This window comes from Mus musculus, chromosome 13, assembly GCF_000001635.26.
Source record: "Mus musculus strain C57BL/6J chromosome 13, GRCm38.p6 C57BL/6J".
Classification (NCBI taxonomy): Eukaryota; Metazoa; Chordata; class Mammalia; order Rodentia; family Muridae; genus Mus; species Mus musculus.
In genome coordinates, this window is record NC_000079.6 from 55,884,610 (window position 1) to 55,904,311 (window position 19,702).

Sequence of the window (19,702 nt, forward strand, 5' to 3'; positions counted from 1 at the left end):
AAACACGCCCCCACCTTCCAGACTCCGTCTTGCTGGGCTATTGTGGCATCTGCTGATAGGGCTGTGACTTCCATCTCTCTGTGCTTTCTTGGACAGCAACGCTCAAGAGCGTAGACATGGGACTTGCAGAGTGTGAATTTAAATCCCAGTTTGACAGTTGTGTGGCTTTGGGTGGGTCACTGTTTCCTTACATCCAGTTTCCTCAATCAGTCCATAATTAATGACTGACTTGCTGTGCATGGAAAATGTGGCCTCAGTGCTGGGTGATGGTGTCCGGGAGTCTGACTGGGATGGTGGTCCCTGGCCCTCCGCGCTACCTTCCCTTTAATGCCTTCCAGAGAGCTGACTCTTTTGTGTTCTGAGCAGCTGGTGAGAAACAGCAGTCTGTCTTGGCAGTTAAAAATCACAACAAAGTATCAGTGTGAGGTAGTGAGGAAAGGCCATTGGAGGAGCCCAGGCAAATGAGAGTCTGTTGTCTGTGCTCAGACATTTCTAGTTCCGGCTGACAGAACTGTTGAGCTGAGTAAGAGAACCAGCGTTGTCCTTTATGGCTGTAAGTTATTCAAACAAACAAACAACAAACAAAAAGCCACCACCACCCCCGCCCCCGCATGTGCTTTGGACCTACTGTGTAGGAGTCACTGTAACAACCAAGGATATAATGTTAAACAGAAAAGACACAGCCCTAGCATCATATCCATTTTTGCTTGGTTTAGGGCAGTGCTATGAGGTGCTATCTAAAGTCAAGATAACATATGGTCACACAAGTTGCTCAGGCAGTACATAAAAGTACCAAGGAAGCAAAAAAGTTAAGCAAAATGAAATTCACAATACTTAGGAATGTGGCCATATGACTGTCACATGAATACACACACACCTTTGGGGACTTGGGTCCTGCAGTTTATAATTCCCTTCCTTTGGAAATACCCTAGATGATGATACCCCCCATACGCATTAAGATCACAGTGTTAAGATAGTTTGCATTGTGAGTGTCTGCTCCTGTCGGCAGAAGCAGAAGCCACCCACTAAATGTTCAGCCGTGGATATGGAGATGTAGTGAGAGTCAGCGAGTACCCACATCCCCTCAGCCTCAGAAATTCCGCAGCTGCTTGCCAGGGTTATAGTGTTCTGTGAGTATCAGAGCTCCTCTGGGCAGCCTTCTCCTCATGTGCAAACGCTAAATGTTTAAAGGTTTCTGTCTATGGCTTTTCTTTACTGTGAGCAAACCTCAGCAAACATCTTTTCGAGGCTTTGTAAAGCTGCCATTTTGAAAATAATACCTAATTGGCCCCAACATAGGGCATTGGCATTGGAGGAGAATTCTTGTCTCTCCATAATTCTGACCAACCTAGCTCTATTAATCTTTTTACCTTTGCCAGTCTAGGATGGTAGTTCTCTTACCATGAGGAAAGAGAGATTCTGAGCTACTCACTGGATCATGCCAGACCTTTTATCTACATAATCTTTGATGATGTTTAAAGTTTTTATTATTTTAATGATGTGCGTGTGTGTGTGTGTGTGTGTGTGTGTGTGTGTGTGTGTGTGTGAATGTGAGTGCAAGTGCCCATGGGGGCCAGAAGATGGAGTTAGATCCCTCAGAGCTGGAGTTACAGGCAGTTGTGAGCTGCCCAAGATTCATTCTGAGACTCAAATAGGGTTCTCTGTTAGAGCAATGGTTGATCTTAATGCTGAACCATTTCTCCAGCTCAAAATTTAATTTATAAATAAGGTATGGTAAGAGACTAGCCACAAACTAATAAAAAAGAAGAATCACACTACAATGAAGACTCTGGAATTCGGTCTGGTTCACTCTCAGAATAACTTTTAGTACCTTTATAACTAAAGGAATTTCTTTCTTGCCATTTGGGGAGTGTGACTGTCAGTACCGTTACTCTTGTGCTTGACAGGGGACACCATGCATGACATTTGGTCTGACGCCCAAGATGGCTACTTATAGTGACTCGGCGTGAGCAGTGTATACTTTATGGATACAACAGACAAAAAAAATAAGCGGATTCATGTGCCAGGTAAAAGAGCGTGGGATGATGGGGCTTCTTCATGCTACCTAGACAGAAGGGGGACACAATTTAAAACATTTGGACTTGTTTATTTCTGGAATTTTCCATTTAATATTTCCAGACTTTGGTTGACTGTGAGTCACTGAAATATGGAAACTGCGGATTAGGACGTCTGCTGTAGGGAAAGATCATAGACTACCGGGCCTGTTTGCATTTATTTGATCACTGGTAGCCATTTTGTCTCTTTTTGCTTCATGAATGGCTTAGTTATGTTCTTTGCCAGGCTCTGAGCCTTGTGCTGCTCCCAGGGATTTCTCTCTTTTTGCCTTCTGGTGAACAGTGGTGAAGGAGCTTCGAGAACATCAGTGGAATGTTAGCTGACCCTCTGTTAACAGGCTTGAATCCTTAAGTTGGCAGGTGCAGAGAGTTTTGACGGTCCACAGGCATGGCTGGAGAAGGCCCGAGTCTGGGATGTGGCCATTTGACCTTGCTTCCCAAATCAGTTTCAAAACAGAGCCCACCTGTTGGCATTGCGATGGGATTATGTGTGCTAGGCGCTGAGCTATTACCACAGACAAGTCCCTCTGCAGACACAGCTGGCTGGCTGGGCAGCCTTCCTCATAGAGATAAGTAGATTGTGCTGGGGCCCAGGTGAACTCTGGCCCCATTGCTGGGTCTAGGGCAATGCTATGATTCCCTTGGGCCTTACGGTTGTACAAAACACTGGTTCTAAAGACCACGGAATCCAAACCTGCCATGCTCGGGCCATCACGCTGATTTCAGAAAAGGGCAAGCCCCCCAAAGTCTTCTGCTATGAGGACAGCAGTGCCGGCTTTTCTCAATGCTGCGGTGAGCTGGGGTGTGCTCTAAAGCCCACAGCGTGTAATGAGGCCATTGTGTAAGCACTGCAGTTGGACCAGCTCCTGGCTGTCAGAGACAGAAGGATGGAGGTGTTAGGTAGAGCTACAGCCTAATCTTCTGGAACACAGGCATGGCTCTGAGCGTGGGCCTCGCAGAACAGTGCTAGGAAGGTCTTGGTAGCATGGTGGGAGGGGGCTCCTCAGCTGGCTCCTCTTCTTCCTATGGTCTTTGCGGCTGACACCGTGGGCATCCGCCAAGAACAAGATAAGCATCGCTTGTTGAGATTGGCACCTCCTGGCTGCGCTTTGAGAATCCCAAGTGCTGCCTGCTAGCTAGTTCCCATGGGAGAAAAGGTCCAGCGACAGATTTACATAATGCCCTTGGCCAGTGAAACATAACATGTGTATGTTTCATGTGTATGTGTGTGTGTGTCTCTGTGTGTGCTCAGAGAGACACGCACACAGGCTGTGATTCTTTGGAGCACACAGTAATGCCTGGGTCAATCACAAACCACTGGGCAATGGTCTTTGGGCACAGTTTTCTGGCCTCAGCTGTCTTTCACCATGGTCTTTCCTTGCCTCCACCCGGTGTTAGCCAGAGCTCTTTTTCTGGTCGGCTGCATGGCACATTACCATCTGACTGGATCTCTGACTCTGCTAAGAAGTCTCTTCCTCAGCCTCATCTCCAGCCTGGACCTCTCTTCTCCTGAAGGCTCAGAGCATCCTCTGCATCCTCTAAGTAATTTCTGCTGTCTTCCCATGCCCGTCTCTCAACCTTCCTTCTCTTCCTATTTACATTGCAGAGATTATTTATGAGCTGGAGTCTGGTCGATCCAATTGGGGGGGGGGGAAGGGTGGCAGACACCATTTCCCACCATCTTGTGTTCCTCTCAGTATCTGGTGCATGGTAGGCCCAGAGGCAATGGTGGTTGATGGTTGTTGTTTTGGAATTAGCCAATGCTCCGCCAGAACCTGAAAGGCTTTCAGGCCTCACTGGGCATTAGGTGCCTGCCTATACATGCTGGCTGCTACCCGAAGGGGTGAAGTGGGCCCATCTCAGCCCTATTAGCTTGTAATCCTGGAGAAGCCGTGGTGTCCGTGGGCCAGTGGGAAGAGCGGAGGGGGGAGATTAACAGGGTGGCTGGGAACTGTTAAGATCTGGCATTGCTCTCTTTGCTAAGATTCGGGGAAAGGGCTTCGTGGGCAGTGGGTGAGAGAGGAAAACGTGGGAGGGGCCACCTTTGGGCTCAATGGCCAGGGAGCTCAACGGCTGTTTTCAACTCTGGAAGGCTTCCTGGAGGAAGGTTGAGGCTTTGGGATAAAAGTAGTGGGTCAGGTTCATTTTCAAGGACTCCCTTCTGGGCCCTCTTCTCCCTCCTTTCAAGTCCTCGTTGGACTGACTGTGCCAGGAGGCAGATGTTGGTCCCCACTTAGGTTCTAAAGAGACAGGACTCACTAATGTTAACTCAGAGTCCGTTTTCCGGAGGAGCGTCCTGGGCGTGCCCCACACTTGCCGCTTGTTTGTTCATCGTAGGTCGGCTGGTGATATGTGAAGACCTGCTAAAAGGTCTAAACAGGCCACAGCTGGTACAGTGACAAAGCAGCTGGTGACTGTCTCTGGCATGGAGGGCAGGCTGAAGTTCACGACTTGCCATCATCCAGGATACTTCATAGGCTCCAAGGCTGGCATGCAGTGACTCTGTGGCTCCAAAGGGAGGTCTCCACTCTTGGTCTCTGTTCTCAGAACCTTCTGCCAGCCCGTTGTACATTTGCCTTTCCTGTACTTGCTTGGTGGGCTGATATAGACTTACTTCTGCTCATGCTAAGACCTCTGCTTGGTCCCCTTGTAACCTTCACCTCCCAGTGTGACTGCTCCCCACTTGTCCAGTGAGACTCTTCAAGGCTTGAGGAAAAATGTGAGCATTGAGGTCAGTAAGATATGGGTTCAAAATCTGACTTTGCTACCAGTGTACAACACACTTAATAGGGGGCTACATGTACCCAGGACAAACCCGCTATTCCTTCACTGAGTGCGGGGTGCTGGACCCCGGGCAGGATGTAGCCTTGGAATCCACTTCTAAAGAATCATAAAGATGCTGCTACAAGAGAGCTTGGCTAGTTTTGGATCAGAGAAGGATGCTGGCAGGAGTCAACCCTGGACCGGAGATCTGGGGGACTAGGGGATGGTATCTTAGAAAGACAGGCGGGAAGAGAGTTACAGGCAGCTGGGTGCAAGAGCCCCCTCGGCCGAGTCGTGGAAATGGTTCTGAGCCAATGTAACCAAAATCACATTTATCTTCCAAATAGTGGATAGTGAAGGGTTGGCCTTCCCGGGCAAAGCTTATGTGTAGCTCTGGAGAAGACCTTGGGGTATTTTAGTGATGTTGAGGAGGCTGAAGTGACTAGTGGGACACACAGTGAGAGAATCTGAGGCAAACAGCTTTCATATCAAGATAGGTGGAGAGCTGATTAGGGCCAAGGGAGGACCAGGTCTATAGGGTCTCAGCTTTAGCCTCTGTTCTGTTGTTGTGAAGAGACACCATGATCAAGGAAACTCTTAGAAGACATTTAACCGGGAGCTTGCTTACAGTTTCAGAGGGTGAGTCCATGATCACCATGGTGGGAAGGAAGCAGGCATGGTTGGTGCTAGAGCAGTAGCTGAGAGCTTTACATCTTCAGGCAGAAGGCAGAGAGGGAGACAGGGAGAGAGGGAGACAAGGAGACAGGGAGATAGGAAGAGAGGGAGAGAGAGAGAGGCTGGGTTTGGCATGGGCTTTTGAAACGTTAAGGTGCATCCCCAGCAACACACTTCCTCCAATGAAGCCACACCTCCTAATCCTTCCCAAACAGCTCCCCAACTGGGTACTAAGCACGCAAACAAGTATGCCTAAGGGTGCTATTCTTATCAAAACCACTATAGCCCCTGAGTATCCTGGAGGATCCTGGGAGACTTGTTCCTGGTTAAGTTTGTAAAATTAGCCCCCATTTCTAACCATTTGGCTGATGTGGCCATGGATGAGTGTCCTTGGACACCGAGCCTCTCTCTGTTGCATCTTCACTCTAACCCCTGGAAGAGGTGTAGCTTCTTGCAGGTACCCACCATTGGACAGGTGGGCTGGCTAGTGGGGGTGGAGCTTCTCCATCTCACTGAAGCAAGAATGGGGCTGAATCCAACCAGGCATGGTATATCCCGGTGGGACATTTGGAACATGTGTGCACTGACTGCTGGAGAGTAACTTCTACTTCTTCCGTTATTGGGAAAGAGTGACCAGAGGCTTCCAGATGCCCTGTGTCATATAACATATTCTTTATGGCAAATGAAAATGTATATAGAGTCTAATTAGAGAGCTCCTCGCTCACTTACAAAGGACGGGGTCCTTCTTTTTCTTCTTGCCTTTCCCAAATTTTAGGTAAGAATTCCCTTCCGAGCAATGAACTTATCTGCCAAGCTGGGGCCCAGAGGGAACCCTTATGGGGGACTCGTAAACCTGGTCTTTTGAGGAAATCTTGGGGCAAGGCCACGTTCAGCCCCACATACTTCAACCCCACATGTTTACACAATAGTCTCTCTCAGCTCTGAGGGGCCATTAGAGTTAATTGGGTGAATAATCTGTGTTTAAAAAGTCCCTAAATACGTATTTACATAATCCACAATTTGCCCGAGTCTGCTCTACAGTATTTGTGGGATTTAGTGTGGATCCCGGTTTAAAGTCTCGAGTTGCTTCCATGGCAGCTTCTCCTCTCGGTGACCATCCTTTGGTGGGACCGTGTCTCATCCAGGGGCTTGTTAGCTCTGTGAACTTCCCAAAGTCAGTCATACTTTGTATGTTTTGGGCTTGGAGATACTGTGAGCCCGTGGCCTCATGGTCTATCTAGTGACTTTGGGAAGCGTTGCATCTTCCATGCTGGGAGATTCTTCACGCCACAGTATTACTTCAGTGGCTCCTAGAAGTCCTCTAGCAAATGAGCTGATTCATCTCTAGGTATTTGAACAGAAGTTGACCCCCTCCCCTATTCCCCACAGACATCCCATGGAACTAGCAGTTTGTGGGAGACACACGGGAGTCAGCAGTGCCGTACCGGTTTGTGAGAAGGTGCTGTCCATGTGTCTGGTTGAAGTTGGTAAACAGGTCCTTGGTCTCTTGTGTTTGTGTGTAGTTGAAACCTTGGTTTGAGCCACTTGGTAGAGTGGTGTGGATTACGCATGAAGAACCCCCAGGGCACCGTTCACATGGCTCTTGGGGTAGGGAAGTCTACCTTGGTCTAGGCACTGATGGTAGCTCCCAGGCACTGGGGAAGCCACAGTGTTCCTGAATAGAAAACCCTTCTAGACCACAAAGTCTTGGGCTCCTTGGGTTGGGCAGTGGGTCCTCTCTATAACATCACCTCTATGGATCACTCCAGCCCCAGGGACTTGGTGGCCTGGGACATGGGGCACCATAATGGATGCCAAAGCTTCCTGGCTGCAAACTGCTTCTCACACACATGCCTTTAGTCTTCACATAGTTTTCAGTCTTGGTTGTACATTAGAATAATCTGAAGAGATTAAATATCACCACCACCACCGCCGCCGCCACCACTGCCAGCAACTAATGCTATTGCACAGGAGAGGTCCCTCGATCAAGATGGAGAACCAAGTCAAGACACATCTGTCAGTCTCCTCAGTTGATTGCAGCACATGGCTGCATTATAAGAGCTGGCAATGCAGGAAGTGGGTTGGGGATGGAATTCATGGCTTTTCCTCTGCTTCACCACAGTGCATATCTATATCTTGGAGGGGCAAACAAGCTCAGAGTCTTGGTCCAATAGCCCTCAATGAAGTGGCAAGATCCTGGGCAAGAAAGTGGTGGTCTCCTGGACAGAGTTGCCATGGTCAAGTGATTTTTTTGAGGAGGAAATGTGCAGCCATTATTCAATATCTGCTGTAAGCCAGGTATTGGGTAACACACTGGCCCATTTAGACACCATCTTCCTTTGTGGGTTAGGATGTCCACTTGCAGAAGAGGAAATGAAAGCAAAGAACATTCCTGGACTGCAGCCCCAGTCCCCAAGAGCGTCTTATAATTTGGAGGCCCGAATCCTGGGTGTACGAGGCAAAGAGCCTTGATTTCATGTGTAGACATGTGCAAAGCATGTTGGCTAGAGGAAGTGGTCTGTGTTCACTGACTCCCGAGGGTGGAGGGGAATGGGAAGCCTGCAAAGAGGCATAGACCGGGGCGGGTACTGGGGCTAGCCTGCACTACAGCTCATGCATATTCCTTTCCAATTTTGAGCTCAAGAACATCTCATTGGAAACTGGAGATCAGCCGCAGTTAGCATCATGTCAGGGGATGATCTGATTTTTCTGAGAGCTGGCTGTTAAACACAGACTAGTACATGGTTGGATAGGACGCATTGCACTCTTCTGGATTAAACAAATGGGGAGAAGAGAGAGCCTAGCGAGAAATATCTTACGTGGAGCTGTGCAGTGGAGGATTTGCTCATGGCAGAGGATACCAGAGGGGACTGAGCTACTAAGACCAGGAACAGTACATTAGCTGGACATGGCCAACACTCAGTGTTTGTTTTCCTTATAATGGGGCTTTTGGTGAGGACAGTAGCAGATTCGGCATCAGAGAAAACAGGGATGGGGTGAGGGAAGGCCAGGGACCCGTCTCCAAAAATCTTCAGACTGACTCGGGAAGTCTCACCGCACCATGGCAGGCGATGAGCTCAGAGAATCAAGTTGCAACCTGCAATGCCTGGGCCAGAAAGCAGTGTGTGAGTCCATTTCCAGAGCCTGCTGGGTGGGGTTGTGGGTAGACATTGTCTCCAGCAGGGAGATGGTTAAACCAGAATAACAAGGGGGGTGATTTATCTCACAGCCCCAACCCTCTGTTGCTCGATGCTCTGGCTGGCCCTGTTAATGCTCCAGGGTTGCAAATCGACCTATTTGTCAAGTCCCTCTCCGCAGCCTGGCTTCTCCTCCGCTGCTTGTGTGGTTTATTAAAGAGGCGCTCGCTACCTGTCATCTCAAACTGCCTCTTTTATCCAAAACAGAATAATAGAGATATCTCCCTCCAGGGACACGGGATGCAAATGCCGGAGGACAGGTTGCCAATTTGCCGCACGTATTAGGGGAAGGAAGCTGTCAAGGGAGACGGCTAGGATCCAGCGCCTTCTAACAAGCACATCTCTGGGTTGAGGGGAGACCTGGGCTGTTTGAGTTTAGATTACGTGGGCACGTGCCTCCGCTTTCCTATGGACAGCTGTCAGCAATCGTTTCTCCCTGGGAAACAAAATTGGCTTTCTCTTCCTCCCCCTCCTTTCCCCCTTCTCTTTGCTGGTGGTGAGGCCCTGCCAATAACTGTCAAGAAGCCACTGGACTGCGGAGGCCACTGGGCCTGCGCGTGGTACAGTGGCCCTGATGCACCTGCCGGGTGATCTCTGCTCTCACACAACCCCGCCCCTCCCCCTCCCCCCCAAACCCTGTCCCTCAGTTTCCGCTCAAGATGCTGTGGCCTAGGAGCTTACTGGAAACTGGCTAAGGCCAGGCGGATGACTTGAACCCAGCACAGAACTGACACGGCGGAGAGCTGACATTTCCTCCACGGGTCTCACCATAATGTTCGTCAAGGATACAAACCTAGATGCACCTGGGAAGAGGGAGCCTCAATTGAGAAATTGCCTCCATCAGATCGGCCTGTGGGCATGTCTCTAGAGGCTCCAGCCCACTGTGGGTGGTGTCATCCCTGGGAGGGTGGGCCTGGGCTATATATCAAAGGTAACCGAGCAAGCCACTGGGAGCTATATGGTGCCCCCCTCGCCCCCCATGAGTCTCAGCTTCGGTTCCTGTGCGAGTGAAGATGGACGTTCCTCAGCACATCCTTGCTCCTGGCCAAGTCTCCTTCCACATGCTGCCTTGTAACAGACTTTCCAAGCCAGGCCCTGGAGAAGACATAGTGCTTGCGGAGCGTGGCAGGGGTTATCCTGGAGCTGAGCAGAGACCAGTGCGGAATGGAGCCGGGGACTCTGCATCGCCGAGGGCCAGGGTCGGGACGAGGAGGACTCCGTGTGTGAGGGTTGACTCTTGTCCGGGGGTGTCCTCCTGGAGGAACCAAACAGTGTCCTGCAGCCTTGGAAATGGACCTCCAAGGGGATGAAGGCCCGTGGGGCAGGCTGGCCATCTGCCATTGACAGGGAGGCCCACTGAGCCGAGCACCACACGGGGTATGTGACTTCTCTCAAGTCTCAGAGCGCCATCTTTTCTGTGGGTGCCTCAGAAATGTTTAGAGTTTGACCACCCTGTGCCCTTTCTTTCCTGGTGTTAGTCTCACCTCCCCAGAGCTCGCAGTGGTGAATCACCTGCCAGTCAGTGCTGGTGATTCGGCCCAAGGGGATTCTGGTTAATACGCCTTATTTGGCAACTCCATCCATCCTGTGTTTAGCATCTATTGGCTTCACAGGTGTCTTAGTTTTCTTCCTCTTTAGTTTCTTCCTCTTGTTCAAGCAACTCTTTCTAAGGTCTCCTAGCAAAGTCTCCACCTCACCTCCCTTGCGGGCACCCCACTCTGCGGGCACCCCACCCGGCTCTGCAGGTGATAACGCTGATACTCAGGCTCAGGTTAGAGCAAAATTGCAACCAGGTGACCTGGCCTCAAAGCCTGTGACTCTTCCACAGCAGGGCTTCTCTTTGGTGGTGGTAGGGGTTGGGCTTTCTTTTGGGCTGAGGACCCCATGAGCTTGAAGGTCTAGCTGACCTTGAGAGACTTGGCCACTCTTGGCGTTGATTGTGTGGAGAGGATTTCCGGTGCTCACACCTCAAGGCTGTTTGGAGGAAAGCCCCACAGAACACACACGTGTATGGAGGGTCTCACAGGGCTGCTACTGTGGCTTGGAACTACAGGAATGCTGCTTTGGAATTGTTCATGATAGGGCCCCAGGCTGGCAGCTACCAGCCTCTTCTATGAATGGCTTGTAGAAATTCTGCTGCGTCGGAGCCGGCCAGCTATGTGCTAGACAAACCTGACACAGCCTGTTGGCACTCTGTGGCAGGATAGCTGTCTCTGATGCCAGTCCTGATACAACTGGCTGGGTGGTCAGAGAATACATAGCATGTTCCTAGATGTCAGGCTTTGGGTCTGGAATGTTTCGCATAGCCTCTTGTACCAGGGGCATGGTTATGAGTCACGATGGGTTTCAGGGAAGTGGTTGGACTATGACCTAATGAAAAGAGCAACCTCATAATAAGGCTTTGGGGAAGTGGTAAAAGTACGGGTTGGGATGGGCAGGAAGCAGGTCACAGGGCCAATGGCCTCTGTTATATCTTGCCCTTGTCCCTTCCTGAATTCCTATTTTCTGCTCCCCAGCTGGTACAATGTGAGTAGTTCTGCTCTTCCAAACCCCCTGCGGTGACGGACTCTGAAACTGTGAGCCAGGATGAGTCTCTCCTCTGATGTTGTTTCTTTGCCTACAGATTGTAGTAGAACCAATTTAAGCTTATCCCTGACTAGCTTACAAATAAGCGAGACTCAGACCTTGGTTATTCTGTTTGGCTCTGACAACTACTGGGTGGGGGGTAACCCCTAATCTACCCTTCGAAATGCTGGCCTGGCTACCTCCCCAGTGGTGTACCCTAGATACTTGCTGTTTCTCCTGGCCATGTGTTCTTCGTCCATCTCCCCTCAGGGTGGCTTCCCCTCTCTCTTCCTCCTCCCTGATCTCCTCCTCCTATCAGGTCACTCCAAACCTACCCACCTCTAATCCCTCTAGTAATTGGCTCTAGCCAATTTTATTTAACCAATAGTTTTAAATCAAGGAGCAAGGTTCGTACAGCAACAGAAGTCATCCATAGGCCTAGACCTTTGGGTATAGAGTTTAGCATTACAACGTCTAGCCATAGACCAAGCCTCAACAACAGATGCGTCAGTAACGTAACAGAGATGCTTGCACAGACTGTTCATGCTTTTGTGAGTACCTCAGCAGAAGGAAGCCTCCGATGTATTGTGGGACTTCACCATATTTGTGTGCTTGGGGTCGTACCTGAACTTGAAGGAAGACCTTGGGCAAGTCATGGATTCTGAGTCCCAGGTTTTTCATCCATTGGCTTCATTAGAGCAATCACGTTTCCAGAATGAAGAAGGAAAAGAGTTTCCTGTGGATGGGGCCAGGAAACAAGGCCTCGGCCTTCCCAAGGTGGCTCTCGCCCTTTCGCCTCCCATCTCTCACCAGCCTTTCCTCCACACTGGGCCTCTGAGGACTTCTGCAGAACACACACAGTGACGACTCTCCGGGAGAACCCCCAGGCACCACACCACAGCCGTCTCGGAACTGATGAATAAGTACCAGAGATGGAATGGCCTCGAGGGGCTGTGTGGAAGCCTGCCACAGGCACCTAGCAAGAAGTCTCATCCCCGTGCTGTGGCCGGCTCCTGTGTGGCCCTGGGAGGCTCACCTCCCTTCTCTGAACAGAGCCCTCCATAGTCCTACCCCTTTGGGGCACCCAGGGCTCAATTAAGGAATAGGAGTGGCTTGGTACACAGTAAAGGTGGCAGGTTTGACTCAAGAGGGTGGGCCTACTACCTCTCTATCAGAGCTCTCCATACCTTATCCCTCTGAAAGTGCAAATAGAGGCAAAGTCGTACCCCTCTATTTAATTGGCACTCCCAAGTTCTGACGTCCTCTGCCTGTCCTGTGGCAGCGGTATCCTCTATCTGTGGGACCTGCTTTGTCTGAGTCAGAGTCCATGTAGAGGTCCCCTCTGTTGCCTTCTAGATACCCCAGAGGGAAATCCAGAGCCTTGTCAGGGAGTCTGGCATGGCATGGAGAGAGGGATCAGAAAAGCTCATGCATTTGAGAAAGGGAACCCCTAAAACCTCCTAGACGCAGGCCAAGGTGTGCCGGTGTGAAACAGGTAGCGAATTGTGGGCACCTGAAACTTTCTCTCTGGACAGCTTGATTAAAGCAAGGGCGTGTTAGAACCAGGGGAAGGGCCCTTTGATATGATCATTTGGTTTTAATTTGGGGGGACATGGGGTGACCCCAGCTTGTTTTATTTCTGCTTCCTTTTAGCTGCTTTCTCTTGTCTTCTATCTCCCCTTTTCCAATCCCCTCTTCCCCCTTTCCCCTGCTGGAGTCTGTGGATTTCAAGGTCAGTTGAAAGTCAGACCTACTGTGTTAGAGATGAGATGCAACCAGACGTGGTTGCATAGGCTGGGGCGGCCACACCCTTGGGCTCATGCTCTGTCCTGTGATGCCTGACAAAAGTTGTGGAGTCTGGTGCTGACAACCCTGGGATTTCGCCTCTAGATTGGGATTTCAAAGTGAGTGTTATTTAGCATGTGTTTATCCAGGGGGTGCTGAGAGAAATGAGGACCAGGGAGGGTGTGGCTGTCTCTTCAGGCTGCCCTTGTTTGGGCTGGCTTCTGTCATGGCAGTGGCTTTGTGAACTCCTGTCTACTGGTTGTGCTTACTAGCGGGGGCTTATGGACTTTCGGATGCTGGTCACAACATCCACAGGACCGGTTGTTTTATCCTCTTTTTGCCATTGGCCAACGCAAGTCACATGATCAGCGCTGTCAGCAGTAACTTCAGAGAGAAGGTCAGCTCCATTTCCTGGCGTCGCCCACACCACTCTGTTGACTCACAGTGTGGCCTAGCCTGCTGTCTTCAGCCCTTTGGTACACATGTTGGGGAGGAACAGAGAAAACAATTTCCTGATGGAGGTCGTGCGTCCCGTCCCCCCACCCTCCACCCCCCACCCCCGCCCCTTTCTGGCCCTGAGCCAGGTGCTATTCCTCAGGCTCCACAGGGGGCTTGCACTGCTACCCAATTGAGGCCCATGAAAGTACTGAGGTAGTTTTGTCTGAGGGACACACGCTGGCTCTGGTCTCCTAGGAAAATGGCAAGGCCACTGCCTTAATGGCTTGTTCTGTGTTCCCATCTTTTCTAGCCCGGCCAGGGTATGGTGGCCTCCCCCACACCAGCCAGAGTGCGGAGTGTGGGGTAGACTCATGCCCTGGAGACACCGGCAGGAGAACACCGGCCTTTGGAAATGAATCCTGCCATGGAAAGCCAGCTCTAATCAGTGGTCAGTGGTGCGCCCTTGGCCTACTCTCTCAGCTCCCCTAAGCCTCAGTTTCTTTGTCTGTGAGAGGGGATGATGGGTACCTCACGGAGTTGCCGTGAGGATTAATGAAATGGTGCGTGTAACGTGCCTGGCCCGGTGCCTGGCACCTGGCGCGCAGTAATGGTTGCTCTTATAGCTATTGTCTGAATCCCCAGAGGGCAGTTCTAGAGGGCAGCCTAGGGAGGGCCCTGCCCTGGCTCCCCTGTGGCCTTTGGGTTTTCCTAGTTGCACAGCCCAATTATCAGGCTGTTCCTCAGCTGGGGTTGGAGTGGGGGTACTCGGCTCCTTTCCCAGGGTGCTCTCCCAGTTCACAGGGGAGCAGAAGCAGAAGCGGATGCGGATGGGGCCTGGAGCGACCCTCTCTATCCCTGACGCCGTTTTGAGTAGCAGTGCGCTGCAAAGAAGCGACATATAAAACTGTCTCCTGTCGAGGAGGAGTTGTGCAACATGGAGCTGGCTTCCCCAGCACAGACGCTTTCTGATCAGAGAGCCTGAAATGTGAAAATTCTGAACCCAGAACAAAGCAGGAGAGGCTGCCCTAGCAGCCCCTGTGAGTCAACCGGCATCTCCTCGCAAACTGCCTGCCTTGTTAAAATCAGTCCCTTGGTGCAGGAGGATTAGCGCTCTGAAAACTTCCCATCCCAGGCCTGCCTGCATTTTCACTTTCCTGGCTGCATGTTTCTCGGCTGATCTTCCCCCTGACACACCCAGGGGAATTTTTCTGCACATAATGGGGGCCACTCCCGTTGCTAAAGTGATGGAGAGGTTTCTTTCTTTCTTTCTCTTTCTTTCTTTCTTTCTTTCTTTCTTTCTTTCTTTCTTTCTTTCTTTCTTCCTTCCTTCCTTCCTTCCTTCCTTCCTTCCTTCCTCTCTCTCTCTCTCTCTCTCTCTCTCTTTCTTTCTTTCTTTCTTTCTTTCTTTCTTTGCTTTGGCAGAGAAATTGTAACTTCTGCTGGGAACGCAGAGAAACAGATGGGATCTGGACACCCCTGCACCCCTTGGGCATTTGAAGTGCTCGTGAAGGTCCCTTGGCGACTGGATGGAATTCCCAAGGGTCATTTCTGTTCCTTCCTTTCTTTGTGGCAGCTCCTGAGACCTGAGGGACAGCCAAGCTGCTGCTCCAAGTGCCAAGGGCTTAACAGCACTCGGCTCAGCACACAGCTCGCAGGCCTGCTGGCCTGTCCAGTCCTTTGCAGTCCTATGGTACAGACAGAGGTCTTGCTGGCCCAGATCACCACTTTCTAGTGTGGCTTGTGGCTTCTGACGAGTATGATGGGATGGTGTATCAAGGCTTCATCTAGAAGTTCCTAATGCCTCCCTTCCTCATTGTGGCTCTGAGGATCACTACACTTGTGGGCAAGCCTGGCTGGCCCTTGGCCTGAGCTCTGGAGCCCCTTTGCCTTGCTCAGCCCCTCTGGCTTTGGCTGCTCATTATCTCTCCACTGGCACAGCCCGTACAAGGCCCAATTATGAGGGGCTCGCCACCTCACGCTGCTTTCAGATGCACTTTCTCAAATGGCAAAGCCCTCTTTGGGGACGGGCAATTTGTAGGGAGCTCAGGGCAAAATAATTTATGGGCCCCCTCTTCACCCATTTAGGAAGGAGGTGGCAGTGACTTAATTTAATTAGCTGGGTTTAGGCTGACAGGATCAGTAGAAAGGGCCCAGGGTTCTGTCTGGTGAATGGGGCACATTTCTCCTCTGATCGAAACATTGCGGAGGAGGAAAGGTCTTAAGTTACTTCATTGGTCTGGATCCTTCGGTTAGAGATGTCTTCCAACTTGAAACTGAAACCCATTTATTTTGCTTAACAAGAATCTAACCCACCAGCTATGTGTTTCGCTCATGCATTTAATAGGAGTAATTGAACAGAGCTCAAATGACTCTACCCTAATGCTTCCCAAGTCAGAGCCAAGTGCACCATGTTTTTCTTACTGGGGAAGTGAGTGTGCTTTGCAAGATGGAGAGAAGCTGCCAGTTCAGGCTATGCAGTGTTCTTGTCCGGTTCCAGCGGATGCAGACCAGGAGACAGGACACGGAGGGGCTGTGAGAAGTGAGTGGCCATAGCAGCAGGTGCTCCCTGGCTGAGGAGCATAGGTTCCACTGGGCATAGCCCTTTGTGTTTGAAAAGGATGCTGAGGTTAAAAGCTGGGCTGGAAGGGACCACAATGCTCTAATACCCTAGAGAGCAGTAACAACTGTGATGGTAATTAAGGCAACTCCTTATTTTGTAGTGGAGGGGATGGAGTTCCTGTGAAGCTATGTGGTAGGTTGTTTGTGACAGCCTGGGTCCCCCTTTTCATACTTCAGAGACAGAAGAGGAGGTGCTGGTGATGCAACTCATTGGAGGGATCTGTGAGGAGACCTCTGACATCATTCTGAGCCTCAGTTTCCACACCTGTTAAATGGGGTTTCTCTAACACACTCCAATTTTTCTTACACACTTAGATTGTGATACAAATAAATAAATAAACCAAACAAGTCAGTGGAAATATTGAGCAGAGAGCAGCCTCTTGCCATCAGCCCTGAGTCCCTCATCATCAAGGGGAACTCTCCAGACTCAGCCTGGAGCACATTAAGTTTCTCAGAATGGCCAGAAGGCTAGGCATCACCACAGTGGGGCGGGATGACCGTGCATGGTCTTGGTTGAGTGCTCTCCTCAGATCCAGGACCATCAATTGCATGGTGGGTAGCAGAGTGGGTGTCCTGACCGATTGCTATAGTCCCCAAGTTCTACAACAGGCTTTGAGGGAGTCACTGAGAGGGAGGGGCACACACAGCAGCATCTTCCTGGTCTGTGGTGTCCTCACAGCAAGAAAAGAGAAGACTGTTGGCCTCCCAACCCCCAAATCTATCTTATTCCCTTTTCTTTCTTCCATTTTCTTTCTCCAGTTCCTTGAAGAGGCATGGAGAAACCTGTGCTGGCACTGGTACCAAGGCTTCAGTTGTACCTCGTTGGCTATAGTGATGACAGGTGGCTGGCACACACAGGGACATGGCCATACTCACAGGAGTAGGCTCGGAGGGTCAGGGAGTCTCGGTGGCCACCAGAGAACCTGTGTCTGGTGCATCATCACTGCAGGCCCCGAGAGAACAGCGAGAGTGTTCTGGGAAGCCATTTTGATCTGGTTTCCCCCGGCTTACCCTTTTGTTACTTAACAAAGCAAATGGTGCTTCAGCTCTTCAAATACTGAGCACTTCACAAAAGCAGAGTGAATATTATTCCAGTATTTATCTTACCACAAAACTAACATTTCAGGGCCCGTGCCCATAACTCAAATGTTGATGGGGAACACATTGTGTGGATGTGATTCAAATATATACAAGGGGAAGTTGCTTATATTTAATAGGGGAAACATGAAGTAAACATTTTTGAATAAAATGGCAAAGACTTGGGTCCCACTCAGTTGCAGCTTCTCATCAACATATTTAACTGGCACTTCTTAGGAGGTATCGTGTGCTCAAGAGTTCAGCAAGGCTCAGCTCGAACTTGACCTAGACTCTGTTCCAGAGCCTGCGCCGTTTCCCAGTGGCTTGTTGGGCGCGCTGTTAGGGAAGCTAGTCCTTGGCTCAGGAAAGTTGAGGACCAGTGCTTTTCTTTTTCCATGAATTTGTTACAAAGGACCTGTGCTTTTCTCTCTCTCCATGAATTTGTTACAATGTGGCCACTCACCGGTAACAGGGGCCCTCCCCGGGGCACACAGGGAAGAGAAGAAACCTCAGCTGATTTCTGAGAGCCTCACCCGGCTCTGCAGAGCATCCTGGTTGAGAAGAAAGTCAGGGGCTCTGTGGTCTCGCCCTAGGAATTCCTCAGCAGCGGAAACCCCACTGCCTCATATCTTACATCATGCTTGCAGGCCTTATGTAAACACTCATGTGCTTGCCTGTACAGATGTGGGGCCGCCGCACTGACAGGCTTTGTCACTGCAGTAGGATGAGGACATGTGGGCACTCGCAGTTCCTCCTGCTGTTCTCCAACGGACACGTATCTGGTTGGGAAGCAATTCTGGGGGTGGCACCTGCCTAGTCCACAGCTCCGTGTCTGGGTTGATTTGTTGGCTGGCAGGCCATAGATAGAGAGGGGCTGAGATGCTGCAGGTAGGTTTCTAGGACTTTGCTTTCATTGCCCAACTATGTTTCTGGTTCAAGAAAGACCATCTCTGACTTCTAACAGAAGAATAGACAATTTGGTTGTGTCCCCAGGGCTTTGTTCATGATTCTTGCTTCCCAGAGTTTGACGATTTATTGGCTCTGTTTAGCATTTTTAAGCACTCCCTGAGATAGGAACCATCTAAACCTTGGTGCCCTATTTTCTGGGGGACAAAGAGATAAAGCAGCACATGCTTAGAGGAAGTTCAAGGGCCTAAGGATGAGGCTGGGAGAGATCTAGAATTGTAGTGGTTCAACTCAGCAGACACTGACCAGGCATCAGGTGTGTCCCCAGAGTGGCATGAAGTACTGGGCTGGGGCAAGAGGGCGAAGGTGGCAGGGAGCAGGGTAGAGAGACTCAAAGACTGAACCACTGTGGTTCCTGGTGTGCTATAGGAGGATCGCAGAAGTTAGGATTTTATGCCAAAAATTCAGGGCTGTTGGTATTGCTCTGTTCTAGAACTAGCAGCAATAATTCAAGGAAAATTAAATTGTAAAGCTACTTTGTATATAAACATGCTGGCTACATTGCAACATTAACTCATTAACCCTCATAGTCTATGAGGCTGAGATTACTGGCCATGTTTTACAGGTGTGGGTAATTACACCATATCTGGGCTCACACAGGCCGAGCCCTGAAGCCACTTCTGATTTGGGGGGTTCCAGAGTCAGGGCTTGAGTCTGTACTCACTGTGTTAGTGGAAAGAAGGGACTACTAGTGCTGGACCAGTCCACAGCTCCGTGTCTGGGTTGATTTGTTGGCTGGCAGGCCATAGATAAATAGAGAGGGGCTGAGATGCTTCAGTGTGTAGCCTTGGCCCTGGCCACGCGAGGCACCATGGGGTCTGGTGTGGGTTGGGAACAGGTTGGGATGTGACCTTCTGTGGTCTAGATCCAGAGCCCAGGAGGTTTTCCTCTCAGGCAGAGTCTGGGGCCCAGTATCCATGAAGAGACTGGCACTGACCATTGCCTCCTGAAGGGATTGGCCTCATCCCAAGGAGGGAGGTAGAACTGACTACACTTAGATCATCAAGAGTCCTTTCTCTTGGCTTTGTGAGGGCCCTTGGATAGGAAGTAGGCAGCACAGGATGATCTCCACAGCCTTCTGACTGCTTCTTTCAGAGGAGGTGTTCACACGTGCCAGGTTCTTGTTGGGGGAGGTAGTACACACCTTTGATTCCAGCACTTGGGAGGCAGAGGCAGGTGGATCTCTGAGTGTGTGGCCAGCCTGGTCTACAGAGTGAGGTCTTGTCTCAAAACAAAAACAATAACAAACTATAACCACAACAATAGCCTCCATTAAAAAAATAGTGCCAGATCCTTAATATGTACCCCAGCCCTTCGCTACATGAAGTATTTCTGTCTCAAACACAGATGATGTTTGGCTGCCTTGCACCCGGGAAGTTCTGTGGCAATGCCGGTGTTGGTGTTCCAGCTGTGACATGTTACAGTGGAGAAGGAGGGGCAGCAGTGAGGGACAGGGAGGAGGAGAGAGGCCCATGAGATGTTTCTGGAGTAAGAAGCAGTGTTGCTGAAACTGGAATACCAATTTTGAGCAGCTCTTAAGTC